The sequence below is a fragment of the Pan paniscus genome, chromosome 15 (assembly GCF_029289425.2).
Source record: "Pan paniscus chromosome 15, NHGRI_mPanPan1-v2.0_pri, whole genome shotgun sequence".
NCBI classification, from domain to species: Eukaryota; Metazoa; Chordata; class Mammalia; order Primates; family Hominidae; genus Pan; species Pan paniscus.
The window spans coordinates 104507237-104520662 of NC_073264.2; positions in this window are offsets into that span (position 1 = coordinate 104507237).

Below are 13426 nucleotides of genomic sequence, written 5' to 3' on the forward strand. Positions count from 1 at the left end.
CACCTGAGGTCAGGAGTTTGAGACCAGCCTGGCCAACATGGTGAAACCCCGTCTTTATTTAAAAAAAAAATACAAAAATTAACTGGGTGTGGCAGCATGTGCCTGTAATCCCAGCCACTCAGGAGGCTGAGGCAGGAGAATCGCTTGAACCCGGAAGGTGGAGGTTGCAGTGAGCCGAGACCGTGCCATTGCACTCTAGCCTGGGCAACAAAAGCAAAACTCCATCTCAAAAACAAAACAAAACAAAAAATCAAAAAATGTCATACTGTTATGTTAAAATTTTTGCAAAGCCTGGTACAGTAGCTCACACCTGTAATCCCAGCACTGTGGGAGGCCAAGGTGGGCAGGTCACTTGAGCCCAGGAGTTCAAGACGAGCCAGGGCAACATGGTGGAACCCCATCTTTACTAAAAATGCAAAAAATTAGCCAGATGTGGCAGGCGCCTGTAGTCCCAGTTACTCAGGAGGCTGAGGAAGGAGGATCCCTTGAGTCTGGGAGGTGGAGGTTGCAGTAAGCTGAGATAGTGCCACTGCATTCCAGACTGGGTGACAGATTGAGACCCTGTCTCAAAAAAAATTTTTTTTTTTTTGCAGAATGGCAGGGCAGCGTGGCTCATGCCTGTAATCCCAACACTTTGGGAGGCTGAGGTAGGAGGATCACTTGAGACCAGGAGTTTGAGACCAGCCTGGGCAACAAAGTGATACCCTGTCTCTACAAAAAAACTGAAAAATTTAGCCAGGCACAGTGGCCTGCACCTGTAGTCCCAGCTACTCAAGAGGCTAAGGTAGGAGGATCCCTTGAGCCCAAGAGTTTAAGGTTGCAGAGAGCTATGATCGTACCACCGCAGTCCAGCCTGGGTGACAGAGCAAGACCCTGTCTCAAAAAAAGAAATGTTACAGAAGTACAACTCCTAACAGAATAATGCTGGCCTGGCGCTTTGAAATGATTGCAAAAAAACTATGGAACAGACAAAATTGAACTCAGTAATGGACTCTAAGTAGACTTAGCTGACAGCCGCTCCCTTCGAACCTCCCTCGTTGTTCACAGGTGGCTAGAAGGTTTTGACACTGGCTCCTAGTCCCCAATCACTCCCTGCAGTGTGGGACAAGACTGGCAGCCAGGACAGATCCACCCTGGTATCAAGGGACAATCAAGACCCAGCCACAGGATGACTGACCAGCGATGCTTTCAGGGAGAGATGCTGACCAGAGGCGGAAACGTGAAGGCTGTCAGAATGAGAATGGAGTCATTTGTGTTTTAAAAGGCAAACACCAAACAAAAAAAACCCCTGAGAAATAGAGCCAGGTGAGGCTGTGAAGAGAGCATTCTCATGCTTGTTTGTCCTATCACGACTATCAACTAAACGATCACAAAAGACTGCAAAAACCACAACCTGCACAAAGGCCGTCACAACCTTCCACAAATAATACTTCTGCAAGGACATCTACCCAGCAACTGCCTGTCCAACCTTGGACCGGCGTCGGCCTTGTTATTGACCTTCATGGCCAAGGCTGATTATCTCAAAACAATTATGTAATCCTCCTCACTTTTCCTTTAAAAGCTATTATCTCCCTTTACCATAGCTCACTATGACATGCATATTCCCATTGCAATGCCCTGTTCACAGATACCTTTTTCTTTGAGAGAGCCTCTCTCTGTTTATTTTGTTGACAAACCAAGAAAAGTCATTAGGAATAAAGAGGATCAGCACAATGTGATGAACAATTCAACACATCAGAAATAAAAGTTCTGACTGGGCACGGTGGCTGACGCCTGTAATCTAAGCACTTTGGGAGGCCAAGGCGGGTGGGTCACCTGAGGTCAGGAGTTCGAGACCAGCCTGGCCACTACTAAAAAATACAAAAATTAGCCAGGCGTGGAGGTGAGTGCCTGTAATCCCAGCTACTCAGTAGGCTGAGGCAGGAGAATTGCTTGAACCCCAGGAAACAGAGGTTGCAGTAAGCTGAGATCGCACCACTGCACTCCAGCCAGGGCAACAGAGCAAGACTCTGTCTCAAAAAAAAAAAAAAAAAAAAAGAAATAACAGTTCTATCATTGGATGCACCTGATGAAATACTCTCAAAATATATAAAGCAAAAGTTTACAAAAGAGCCGTAGTGAAATACCACTACACACCCACCAGAACAGCTGAAATTTGAAACTTGACAACACCAAATAGATGGTGAGGAAGTGGGGCCACTGGAACTCTTACATACTGTGGGTTGGTATGTAATATGGTACCAACACTTTAGGAAAAGTTCTGACAGTTTCTTACAAAAACTGAACATACACCTGCCTTCTAAACCCACAATTCCACTCCTAGAGAACTCCACACTTAATAGAAATGAGGCCAGGCGCTGTGGCTCACGCCTCTTAATCCCAGCACTTTGGGAGGCTGAGGGAGGTGGATCACGAGGTCAATAGATCCAGACCATCCTGGCCAACATGGTGAAACCCTGTCACTACTAAAAATACAAAAATTAGCTGGGCATGGTGGCACACGCCTGTAGTCCCAGCTACTCGAGAGGCTGCGGCAGGTGAATCACTTGAACCCAGGAGGTGGAGCTTGCAGTGAGCTGAGATCGTGCCACTGCACTCCAGCCTGGTGAAAGATCGAGACTTTGATGCAATAAATAAATAAATATGAAAGCAAGCGTTCCTGAAAACACTTATGAGAATGGCCATTGCAGCTTTTTTTCATAATAATCCCAAACTGTAAACATCACAAGGACCTATTAACAGGAGAATGGATAAACAAACTGTACCATATGCTCAAAATTGGATATTAACAATAAAAAGGAATGAATTACTAATGTGCACAACAAAAGTTATGAATCTCAAAAATGTACTAAATGAAAGAAGCCTTACAAAGAAGAATACATATGTACAGTTCCATTTATATGAAGTTCTAAAACAGGCTACACTAATCTGTGGTGAAGAAATCAAGACAGTGATTGCTTCTGTGGATGGTGTGGGGTGGGGATTGATGGGAAAGGGCACAGGGGAACCTTACATGGTGACAGCAATGTTTTATATCTTGATAGAAGTTTGGGTTACATAGGTGTATGGGTATATGCATTTGTCCCAAATTTGTTCATTTCATTGCATGTAAATTTTACCTTAGGCCGGGCATGGTGGCTTATGTCTGTAATCCCGCACTTTGGGAGGCCCAGGCGGCTGGATCACCTGAGGTCAGGAGTTCGAGGCCAGCCTGGCCAACATGGTGAAATCCTGTCTGTACTAAAAATACAAACATTAGCTAGGTGTGGTGGCAGGCATCTGTAATCCCAGCTACTCGGGAGGCTGAGGCAGGAGAATCGCTTGAACCCAGGAGGCAGAGGTTACAGTGAGCCGAGATCGGCCATTGCACTCCAGTCTGGGCGACAAGAGCAAAACTCTGTCTCAAAAAATAAAACAAAGTACAAAAAACTAGCACTATGTGGTGGCGCATGTCTGTAGTCATAGCTACTCAGGAGGCTGAGATAGGGAGCTCGCTTAAGCCTGGGAAGTTGAGGCTGCAGTGAACCATGATCATGCCACTGCACTTGAGCCTGGGGGACAGAGTAAGACCCTGTCTCAAAAAAAAAATAGATAAAATAGGTGTACAAGATATATATTGTATGTACAGATATTTCAATTAAAATATATAAAATATGAAATTATGTATTTCATTACATGTCTAAGATTCTGAGTGGCCATGGCAACCAGTGTCTCTCAAGATGGCAGCTGTGGTGTCAGCATGGGTCCCAGAAGGGGTGGAGCAGAGCCCCCAGTGGACCCTCAAGGGAGCTGGAACATCAGTGAGAAATCACCTTTGTTGTAGGAAGTCACTGAGACAGGGACAGTGTGGTCAGCAGAGCCTCCTTGACTGAGGTGTGCCCGACGCTGAGCGTGTCCTTTTCTAAGTTCTCCTTTCAGTCTATGTCAGTCTGCATCAGTCTATGTCAGTCCATGTCAGTCTATGTCAGTCTACGTCAGTCCACGTCAGTCTATGTCAGTCCACGTCAATCTACGTCAGTCTATGTCAGTCTATGTCAGTGCATTTCAGTCTACATCAGTCCATGTCAGTCTACATCAGTCTACGTCAGTCCACGTCAGTCTACGTCAGTCTACATCAGTCCATGGCAGTCTACGTCAGTCTACATCAGTCCATGGCAGTCTACGTCAGTCTACGTCAGTCCACGTCAGTCTACGCCAGTCTGTCAGTCTATGTCAGTCTATGTTAGTCTATGTCAGTCCATGTCAGTCAATGCCAGTCTATGTTAGTCTATGTCAGTCTATGTCAGTCTATGTTAGTCTATGTCAGTCTATGTCAGTCTATGTCAGTATGTAAAAGGGATTTTTGCTGAAACATTTCTTGGTCATGCCTGTGGCTAGCCACCCAGATACCCTCTACAGAAAAGAGTCAATGTTATCAGAAATAGTTTATGCATATTCAAGCAAAATCATACTTTTTCTCTTTTTTTATAACACAAATGATTGCATGTTTTACATCCTGTTCTGAACCCTGTTTCTTTCACTTTATATTTTGGAAATTATTCCATAGTAGTACATGTATATTTTCCTAATCAGTTTTTATAGCAAAATAATATACCATTGCTAGAAGGTAGCAATATTTATTTATTTAACCAGTGCCCTATTGATGGACCTTTGAGAAGTTTCCAGTCTTTTGCTATTACAAACAATACTGGGTTAACCTTCAGTATACTGGAAAAAAGAATTATATAATAATTTACCTCGGGTCCAAAGGACCCTATTAATTTTATTTATATTTTAAGCAGCCTTATAATAATTTACAGAAGAATAAAGGGATCATAACAAACAACCTTATTAGAAATTATAATAAGAATGTAAGTGTAGGAAACCCAAATTTCAATCCCAAATTTTCCTGTTTTGAAAGTATATATACCAAGAAAGGGCTGGGCACGGTGGCTCACACCTGTATCCCAGCACTTTGGAGGCCGAGGTGGGTGGATCCCTTGAGGTCAGGAGTTCGAGGCCAGCCTGGGCAACATGGCAAAACCCCATCTCTACAAACAAAACAAAACAAAACAAAACAAAACAAAACAAAAAAATAGCTGGGCATGATGGTGCATTCCTGTAGTCCCAGATACTTGGGGGGCTGAGGTGAGAGGATCACTTGAGCCAAAGAGGCAGAGGTTCTCAGCTGAGATCGAGCCACTGCACTCCAGCCTGGGTGACAGAATGAAACGCTGTCTTAAAAAAAAGAAAGAGGTGGCTGGGTGCGGTGGCTCACGCCTGTAATCCCAGGACTTTGGGAGGCTGAGGTGGGCAGATCACCTGAGGTCAGGAGTTAGAGACCAGCCTGGCCAATGTGGTGAAACCCTGCCTCTACTAAAAATACAAAAATTAGCCGGGTGTGGTGGCGGGCGCCTATAATCCCAGCTACTTGGGAGGCTGAGGCAGGAGAATCGCTTGAACCCGGGAGGCAGAGTTTGTGGTGAGCCGAGATTGTGCCATTGCATTCCACCCTGGGTGACAAGAGTGAAATTCCGTCAAAAAGAAAGAAAGGAAAGAAAGAAGGAAAGAAGGAAGGAAGGAGGGAAGGAAGGGAGGGAGGGAGGGAGGGAGGGAGGGAAGAAAAGAAGAGAAGAGAAAAGGAAAAAAAGAAAAGAGAAAAGAAAGAGAAAGAAAAAGAAAGAAAGAAAGAAAGAAAAAGAAAAAAAAGAGGCCAGGAGTGGTGGCTCACACCTATAATCCCAGCACTTTGGGAGGCCGAGGCAGGTGGATCATCTGAGGTCAGGAGTTTGAGACCAGCCTGGCCAACACAGTGAAACCCCATCTCTACTAAAAATAAAAATTAGCCGGGTGTGGTGGTGGGCACCTGTAATCCCAGCTACTTGGGAGGCTGAGGCAGGAGAATTGCTTGAACCCGGGAGGCGGAGGTTGCAGTGAGTCAAGATCGCGCCATTGCACTGTAGCCTAGGCAACAAGAGCAAAACTCTGTCTCAAAAAAGAAAGAAAGTATATATACCAAGAATGGACTGAATACAATGACTCACATCTGTAATCCCAGCCCTTTGGGAGGACAAGGTGGAAGGATTGCTTGATCCCAGGAGTTCAAGACCAGCCCAGGCAACATAGCGAGACCCTGTCTCTGTTATAAAAAAAAAAAAAAAAAAAAAAAGACTAGGCAATGTCCTTTGCTTGCCACTTACTGCTCATGCCCTGCCTTGTATGTTGAATCTAGAACATATCCATCTTGTAAAAACTGCTTCCAGATTTCAACTACATCTTTAGTAGGTTTTAGCTTATCATGACTTCTCACTCTTCTCTTTGAGTCTGTGAAACCCAATACTTTTGAAAACTTTGACACTCATAATTTTGTTGAGAGGATGGCCATCTTCTTTGTTCCATAATTGTGAAATATTGTCACGGTTAGATTTATAAACCCCAATTAAATGGTCAATCCAATGAATTGTTTTCATTTCTTCATCATCTATTTCCTTCCAATCACCCCTGTGTATCCAACTTTATCATCCACTTACTGAATGTATCAAGTAAAGTAAGTACACAAACATCATAAAAGATGAAGAAATATTATCATGCATCCTTTTAACAAAATGTACCCCATTTCTTGTCACAAAACGTTGTGTTGCTAGTTCTTCCTGTTGAAGGACTGAATATGGATATGAGAATCCATAATTCAGCCGGGTGCGGTGGCTCATGCCTGTAATCCCAACACTTTGGGAGACCGAGGTGGGTGGATCACTTGAGCCCAGGTGTTCGAGACCAGACTGGGCAACATGACAAAACTCCGTCTCTACAAAAAATACAAAAAGTAGCTGGGCATGGTGGCTCGAGCCTGTAGTCCCAGCTATTAGGAAGGCTGGGGTGGGACTGCTTGAGCCTGGGAAGTCAAGGCTGCAGTGAGCCAAGATCACTCCACTGCACTCCAGCCTGGGCAACAGGAGCAAGATCCAGATTTCCTTTTTGTCCTCAGATGCATATTGTTCACTCATTGATGCTTGGATTTAAGAAAACTCATCTAGGGTATGGTCATCTGAAGAGTCATGGAGGGTTTTTTGTTTTGTTTTGTTTTGTTTTTTAGGTGGAGTTTTGCTCTGTCGCCCAGGCTGGAGTCCAATGGCACGATCTCGGCTCACTGCAGCCTCCACCTCCCAAGTTCAAGTGATTCTCCTGCTTCAGCCTCCCGAGTAGCTGGGATTACAGGCACGTGCCACCATGTCTGGCTAATTTTTGTATTTTTAGGAGAGATGGGGTTTCACCATGTTGGCTAAGCTGGTCTCAAACTCCTAACCTCAGGTGATCTGCCTGCCTCAGCCTCCCAAAGTGCTGGGATTACAGGCATGAGCCACTGTGCCCAGCCAGAGATTTCTTTTCTATGATCCATTTTACCATCACAATTGGCATCTTGACACAGTGCTGTTCTCTGTCTCTGCACACATCTCCTGATTGTCTAAGAAGCATGAGCCCCGTGAGTGTTGACTGCCAGAGTTCACGCCCACCTTCTCTCCAGCCAATTGCCTTGGAAGAATAGGTACTGCCTTGTCTGATAAGTCAGCAGCGAATGACAGACTCACAATGTGAAATGCCCATCCCTTGCTTTGATGTGGGATGAACCCAGATGCAATTTTTGCTCCAAGCTTTCCATGGGACCAGACTGAAGCCACACGGACCCCACCCGAGACCACAGCCGTGCTTACCCTTTTTCCTTTGCCCTCTCCGATTTTCCTCACTCTCTTCTCCTTAGAAAGCTGATATAGTTTGGATATTTGTCCCACCCAAATACGTTTAAATGTATCTCCAGTGTTGGAGGTGGGGCCTGGTGGGAGGTGACTGGATCATGGAGGTGGATTTCCCATGAAATAGTTTAGCATCATCCTCTTGGTGCTGTTCTCATGACAGTGCGTGAGTTCTCACAAGATCTGGATGTTTAAAAGTGTGCGGCACCTCCCGCCCACTCTCCTGCTCCCACTCCTGCCTGGTGAAACACCTGATCCCGCTTTGCCTTCTGCTTTTGCTTCCTGAGGCCTCACCAGAAGAAGATGCTGGCACTATGTTTCCTGTACAGCCTGCAGAACTAGGAGACAAATCAGCCTCTTTTCTTATAAATTACCCAGCCTCGGGTATTTCTTTATAGCAATGTAAGAAACGGCTGAATGCATGCACACTGTAATAAATTACTTTTACAAGAATCCCCGTTGCAGGTGCTGCTTATGGGAACTTGACCTAGGATAGCTGGAACCAGAGCCATCCCATGAAGGAGACCGCAAGGATGGGATTCCTTAAGGGTGACTCACTGGCTGAATGGTAGTGAGGACCCAGCAGGTGGAATATTGACAGTCCCTGAAGTGCCCGAGCCCTGCAGTGGCTAAAACTTTCACCTGTGGTGCCCCAGGGGCACAGCAGCATCCGTTTATGGTCTTCCCAACAGCAATGTGAATTGTGCAGCTCTCTGTCACAATAGAATTCAAGACCTGAACCCTGGCTGCTGCAGATGTCCTGAGGCTGGATGTGATACTCATCATCTCCCTCCTCCCACTATGAGGCCATAGGTGTAGCTGAGGGAGAGGTGTTGGTGCAATACTAGCAGATGACTCGGGTGTCTGAGCCACCTGCTGTGCAGCCCATTGCGCCCCCTGGTCCTGCCATGCTGTACTGCAGATGTACCACTTCCATCTCACTGTGGGTTACTGTTGGGTCTACCTCACCTGAAGACTTGGTGGGTCCAGCAGAATCAGCTCTTTTTTTTTTGGAGATGGAGTCTTGCTCTGTCACCCAGGCCAGAGTGCAGTGGTGTGATCTCAGCTCACTGCAACCTCCTCCTCCTGGGTTCAAGCGATTCTCCTGTCTCAGCCTCCCAAGTAGCTGGGATTACAGGCACCTTGCCACCACGCCTGGCTAATTCTTGCATGTTTAGTAGAGATGGAGTTTCACCATCTTGGCCAGGCTGGTGATCCTTCAGTGATCCACCTTCAGCGGTCACTGACCACTGACCTTCAGTGATTCACCTGCCTCGGCCTCCCCAAGTGCTGGGATTACAGGTGTGAGCCACTGCGTCCGGCCAGAATGAACTCATCTTGGGAAGTTCTAGCCATCAGACAGTTTCTAGCAGGGTCCAGGAGCGCATCAGGGCTGCTTTTTGAATGGTTTGTAGTTCTCTGTTGTGTAAGGCACAGACTTTCTCCAGAACCCAGGGGGTTTGTACTGGGAAGTAGCATCTTTCCCAACCACAGCCCCGTCTAGTTCCATTGCACCTGCTGAGTCATGGGTGCATGCAGGAAGCTGCTCTTGTGGCAGCCTGGGCTGCTGGAGAGCTCTTTCTGCTCCTGGCCCAATGCAAAACCAGCAGTCTTCCATGTGCCCTGATGAATGGGTTAAACCGTCCATGTGGAGGCTCCTGAGTCTCCGTAGGCTTTATCTCCAGTCCCCTGGATGGCATGTGTCTTACCACGGCATCTGCTCTGATTAATGTGACGCCCTCTATATGGTGGCCAACATGCTGTTTTGCAGAATGTCTAGATGGTTCAGGGTGGAGGAAGATAATGAGTATCAAGTACAGCCTCAGGGCATTGGCAGCAGCCAGACTGTGGTTCTTCCCACTAACTCTCGTCTTGTAAATGTCCCCAGAAAAGTGTGACCAACCAGAGTCACGGAGAAGTCGTGCCTGGTCGGGACCACCTGGCAGTGAGAAGTAAGTGGGTCTGAATGGGGCAGAAAGATCAGAGGCTGGCCCCGGATGCTGTTGAAAGTGTCGTATCAACACTGTGCTGATTCCCTTCAAGGTTCTTTTAGAGGAGGGAAATAAACATTTGCCTTGTTTTGCATATTTTTTCTTATGCATGCAGCCAAAACTCGTCAAAGCTGGTATATAGGGGAAGATAAATACCCCCAAGAACAACGTGAGTGTCAGAGAAATCTCCCACTCAACATCAGAAGAGATAGCCTAGCCAGAGCAGCCCAAACACACCATGAGCAAGATGAAAGTAAACAGCTTGGTAGATATGCAAGCATACACAGGGCCACTACAAGGAAGCAAAAACGTCAGTGTCATGAAGCACCAAAAAATAAATAAATAAAATAAAATAAAATTTAAAAGTCTTCTTTAATCTAGAAAGAAGGTTGCTATGGACTAAACAGTATCCTCCCAAAATTTCTATATTGCAGACCAAACTCCCAGTGTGATGGTATTTGGAGATAGAGCCTTTGGGAGGTCATAGGGTTAGATGAGGTCAAAGGGTGGGGCCTTCACGAGGGGATTAGTACTCTTATAATAAGAGACACCGGAAAGCACTTTTGTTTTTCTTTTTTTCTTTTTCTTTTTTTTTTTTTTTTTTTTTTGAGACAGGATCTTCCTCCATTGCCCAGGCTAGAGTACAGTGGCACAATCTCAGCTCACTGCAGCCTTGACCTCCCGGGCTCAAGTGATTCTCTCACCTCAGCCTCCCAAGTAGCTGGGACTACAGGCATGTGTCACCATGCCCAGCTAATTTTGTTAATGTATTTATTTTTTGTAGAGACAAGGTCTCATTATGCTCCCCAGGCTGGTCTTGACTCCTGGATTCAAGAAATCCTCCTGCCTCAGCTTCCCAAAGTGCAGGGGTTACAGGTATGAGCCACCACACTTAGCACAGAAAGCATTCTGGAGTGTGTTCTCTCGTCTCTCTCTTCTCTTCTCTTCTCTCTCTCTCTCTCCTGTCTCTCTCTCTTCTCTCTCTTCTCTCCCTCTCTCTCTCTCTCTCTCTCTCTGTCCCCTGTGGGGGTCACAGGAAGAAGACAGCAAGCCAGGAAGAGAGCCCTCACCGGGAGCTGATCATGCTGACACCACGATCTTGGACTTTCCAGCCTCCAGAAGGACAAGAAAATAAATCTCTATTGTGTAAGCCAATCAGTCTATGGTATTTTGTTATGGCAACTAAAGCAGACTAAAGATACATTTCTGCTAAATGCAATGTGTGATCCTCAGTTGGAGTCTGATTTTTTTATTCAACCTGCAAAGGAAAAAACAAACAAGGACAAGTATAAAAACAGATATGGTGAAATTCAATCCAAGGCAGAAAAGCAGGTGTCCCCAGATCCATCTCCCCATAAAAGAGCTCATAACAGTGGCTCACGTCTGTAATCCCAGCACTTTGGGAGGCCGAGGCAGGTGGATCAGTTGAGGTCAGGAGTTCGAGACCAGCCTGGCCAACACAGTGAAACCCCATCTCTACAAAAATACAAAAATTAGCCGGGCATGGTGGCAGGCACCTGTAATCCCAGCTACTCGGGAGGCTGAGACAGGAGAATTGCTTGAACCTGGGAGGTGGAGGTTGCGGTGAGCCAAGATCGCGCCACTGTGCTCTAGCCTGGGCGACGGAGCAAGACTCTATCTAAAAGAAAAAAAAAAAAGAGCTCATAAGACTGTGACGTGGTGAGGCAACAACTCAGAGACAGGGCAGGAGCAGACAGAACCAAAATAATAACACTGCACCTCTAATGGATAATGAAACAGCAAGAGGCCAGGCACGGTGGCTCACACCTGGCAGCTCCCACCTTCCAGCATTTTGGGAGGCCAAGGCGTGCCATCTTTTGAGCTCAGGAGTTTGAGGCCAGCGTGGGCAATATAGTGAGACACCGTCTCTAAAAAATATACAAAAATTAGCAGGACATGTCTGTGCATGCCTGTAGTCTCAGCAACTCTGGAGGCTGATGTGGGAGAATCACCTGAGCAAGGATGGGGAGGCTGCGGTGAACCAAGATGGGGGCAGGAGAATTGCTTGAACCTGGGAGGCAGAGGTTGCAGTGAGCCGGGGTCACGCCACTGCACTCCAGCCTGGGCGACAGAGACAGAGTCTGTCTCCAAAAAAAAAAAAATACAAGCTTTGGAATTGGCCTTTAGTAACCAAACTTTCTGTTTGAGGTTTTTCTGGTGATTAACCTCTAACTACTATATAACATGGGTACATAGCTATAAGTTGCTGTCATTTTGAGACATTATCCATTGGGGTCTCAGGTGACACCTGTAGAGGTGACTCACCACCCCATCCCCCCACATCTTCCTCTCAATGTGGTTATTACTATTTTCTATTATTATTTTCATTTTTTTTAAACCGAGTCTCACTCTGTTGCCTAGGCTGGAGTGCAGTGGTGTGATCCCAGCTCACTGCAACCTCCGCCTCCCGGGTTCAAGCGATTCTCCTGCATCAGCCTCCCTAGTAGCTGGAATTACAGGCATGTACAACCGCTCCCAGCTAATTTTTGTTGTTGTTGTTGTATTTTTAGTAGAGATGGGGTTTCACCATGTTGGCCAGGCTAGTCTCCAACTCCTGAACTCAAGTGATCCGCCTACCTTAGCATCCCAATGTGTTGGGATTTCAGGTGTGGCTCACACCACGCCTGGCCATTATTATTATTTTCAATCCCTCTATTGGTTCCTTCTATAAGCTTAAACATAATATTTGCGATTTTATTACTGGTTCTTCTATCCATAGAGGCTTCTCTTGATTCCCAAAAAGGGAAGATGAAGATATTTGTTTCTCTAAACTTGGCTTTATAACCTCCACCTTCCAGCTCCCAACTTCAGTCGTCTGTACTATTACTTTTACACTGTCAGAATTGATAGTATTTATAATCTGCTTGCAATAGAAATAAACTGGTTTTTTGATGTTGTTGTTGTTGTTGTTGTTGTTGTTGTTGGGTTTTTCTTGAGACAGGGTCTCACTCTGTCACCCAGGCTGGAGTGCAGTGGCGCGATCTCTACTCACTGCATCTTTCACCTTTGGGCTCAAGCAATTCTCCTGCCTGCCTCAACCTCCCGAGTAGCTGGGATTACAGGCACTCACCACCACGCCTTGCTAATTTTTTGTATTTGTAGTAGAGATGGAGTTTAACCATGTTGGCCAGGCTGGTCTCGAACTCCTGACCTTGAGCGATCTGCCCGCCTTGGCTTCCCAAAGTGCAGAGATTACAGGCGTGAGCCACCAAGCCTGATGGCAAGTTGCTTTTCTTTCTGTGTTGCGTTGTCTTCCTTTACTGCATCTCAAGGCTCTTCCAGAATCTCAAGGGTGCTCTGGCATCTGTGGAATCGCCTTGTTTTCAGGACGCCCCTCTCCCGCTGCTGTCTTGCCCTGCTCCAGTCCGAGCCTGCACCCACTGTCTCCCAGGTCTTCCTTCATTGCTGTCTGAGTTGAATCTTCTGTTTCCTGGATCCCATGTGTTCCCCTCTCTGCCATCGCAAATCCCCAAGGAACCTCCCCAGAAAGGGTATGTGGGAGAGAAATTATTCTGAGTCCATGTGTCTTAGATTTTGCTGTATAACAAACTATCACAAAGCACAGTGGCGAAACAACCATTTATTTCTTCCTTACATATCTGCAGCTCAACTGTGATTCAGCGGGTCCAGGCCAGGCCTGGCTGGGCTTGACTCTGGACTGTGGATCAGCTCCCAGTCTGCTCCAAC